A 3,135-nucleotide genomic window follows, 5' to 3' on the forward strand; every position below is an offset into this window, starting at 1 on the left:
CTGGCAGGCTGCTGTTTTCCTTCAATCCCTTTGACCCATATCCCTCTGTAAGTAACATAAAATAAACTGCACATATTTAAGGTGTATATTTTGATAAGTTTTGACATATGTATACCCCCTTGAAGCAATTACCACTGTCAAGATAATGAAACTTCTATCATTCTCTAGGTTGCCCCGTTATAATTCTCCCTTCCCACTGCTTCCTAACCCCACCCCTCCGTTCCCAAGCAACCACAGATAAGCCTTCTGTCACTATAGTCTAGTTTTCATTTTCTAGAATTTTGCATAAGTGGAATTATGCAACACATCTCTTTTTCATGACTTATTTTACTCAACATAATTATTTTGCTATTTACTTATGTAGTATATTTAAGTAGTAAATTTTTGTTTGTTTTTTGAAGTTTTTCTGATGGTCTTCATCCAATTCCCCACCTCCCCATCCCATGCTTCCACCACTTCTAGTAACCACAAATCTGATCTCTTTTTCTATGAGTTTGTTTGTTCATTTTTGAAGTATAATTGACCTACAACACTATGTTAGTTCCTGTTACGCAGCATAGTGATTTGATATAGTTATACATTTCAAAATGATCACCGCAATAAGTCTAGTTAAGGTCTGTCACCATACTAAGATACTAAATAGTTATTGACTATATTCCCCACACTGCTTTTCATATCCATGACTCATTTATTTTGCAGCTACAAGCTTGTACCTCTTAACATCTCTCGCCTATTTCTTTCCTCCTCCAACCACACTTCCCTCTGGCAACCACCTGTCTATTCTCTGTATCTATGAATCTGTTTCTGTTTTGTTTGTTTTGTTTTTCAGATTCCACATACAAGTGAAATCATCAAATATTTGTCTCTCTCTGTCTGACTTATTTCACTTAGCGTAATGCCCTCCAAGTTCATCCATGTTGTCACAAATGGCAAAATTTCATTCTTTTTTATGGCTGAGGAATATTCCACTGTATATATGCCACATCTTCTTTATCCTTTCATCTATCGGTGGACACTTAGGTTGCTTCCATATCTTGGCTATTGTAAATAATGCTGCAATGAACACAGGAATGCATATATCTTTTTGAATTGGTATTTTCATTTTCTTTGAATAAATACCTAGGAGTAGAATTGCTGGATCACATGGTAGTTCTATTTTTAATTTTTTGAGAAATCTCTATACTGTTTTCCATAGTGGCTGCACCAATTTTCATTGCCACTAAGAGTGCATGAGTGTTCCCTTTTCTTCACATACTCACCAATGTTTCTTATTTGTTGTCTTTTTGATAATAGCCATTCTGACAGGCATGAGATGATACTCACTGTGGTTTTGATATATATTCCCCTGATGATTAGTGACGTTGAGCATCTTTTCATGTGCCTGTTGGCCATCTGTATGTATTCTTTGGAAAAATGTGTCTATTCAGGTCCTTTGCTCATTTTTTAATTGGTTGTTTGGTTTTTTGATGATAAGTTGCATGAGTTCTTTATATATTTTGGATATTAAACCCAAATTGGATATATCATTTACAAATATCTTCTCTCATTAAGTAGGTTGCTTTTTCATTTTATTGATAGTTTCCTTCACTGTGCAAAAGCTTTTTAGTTTGATGTAGTCCCATTTGTTTATTTTTGCTTTTGTTCCCCTTGCCTGAAGAGACATATCCAAAAAATATACTAAGACCAATGTCAAAGGGCATACTGCCTATGTTTTCTTCTGGAGGTTTTATGGCTTCAGGTCTTACATTTTAGTCTTTAATCCATTTTGAATTTATTTTTCTTCATGGCATGAGTGAGTAGTCCAGTTGGTTTTTTTTCCCTGTAGCTGTCCAGTTTTCCCAACACCATGTATCAAAGAGGTTGTCTTTTCCCCGTTGTATCAATATATTTTTGCCTCCTTTGTTGTAGATTAATTGCCCATATAAATGTGGGTTCATTTCTGAGCTCTCTATTCTGTTCCGTTGATCTATGTGTCTGATTTTGAATATAAATAGCTGATTTTTTTATTGCTAGATAATTGTCCATTATGTGGGTTTACCACATTTTAAAAAATTCATTCACTGCTGATAAACATTTGAGTGGTTTTCAGTTAGAAATAAAGCTTCTATGAATATTTGTGTACAAATATTTCTATGTACATACATTTTTATTTTTCTAGGTAAATACCTAGTAGTTAAAAGGCCACATCTTAGGGTACATGTATGTTTAAAGTTGTAACAAACTATCAAATTGTTTTCCAAAGTGGTTGTACAATTTTACATTCCATCAACCATGTATAAGAGTTCCAGTTTCTCTACATTTTTGTAAACTCTTGATATTATTTTTAATTTTTGACATTGTATTAGGTGTGAAATGATATCTCATTGTGGCTTTCATTTGCACTCTCTTAATGACTAATGTTTCTCAGCATCTTTTCATGTGCTTATTGTCATCCATATATGTTATCTGGTGAAATATCTGGTCAAATCTTTTACGGATTTTTTTTTGATTAACATCTATCAAAAATCTGAAAGATACTACAACTGAAATCTACAAATGATGTGAGACCAGATCTTTAAAACATAATATGCTTACACAATACTTACACAATCTAATGACCTTACGAATATGGTAGCAACCAGTTACTTGGTAATAGTATAAACAAATAGATGACTCTCTACATTTTTATTGAAGCCATTGTATTAATTGGTTTACTTTGCCTTTGAAAAATATCTTAAATTTCTACAATATTATTTGCTCCCTCAATGTATTAACCAGGAGTCCTGCATATTTGTTCTTCCAGAAACTAACAGAAGAGCTGGCATAATATTTGAAATAGGCAAATATTTTATTTTCATGTAATTAATAAGGTAATTGACTAAAAAATTTTTAAAACTTCTGTGATCATCTACTATGCACAAACTATTGTTTTTGCTGTAATAAAAAATAGAAATAAATACATATTATCTGGATGCAGACTCAATTCACAAAAGCCAGATAACCAAAAAATTTATGCCTCAAAAATATTTTTACAAACTTTTAAAAATATTTATAAAATGTCATGCTTGTGCCAATTCATGTTAAAAGTTCAGTGCAGTATTTTTGAATAGATACTTTTGTGTCTATTTTTTCTATTTTTCTATTTCAAGAGTTGTG

Source organism: Mesoplodon densirostris, chromosome 11 (assembly GCF_025265405.1).
Source record: "Mesoplodon densirostris isolate mMesDen1 chromosome 11, mMesDen1 primary haplotype, whole genome shotgun sequence".
NCBI lineage: Eukaryota > Metazoa > Chordata > Mammalia > Artiodactyla > Ziphiidae > Mesoplodon > Mesoplodon densirostris.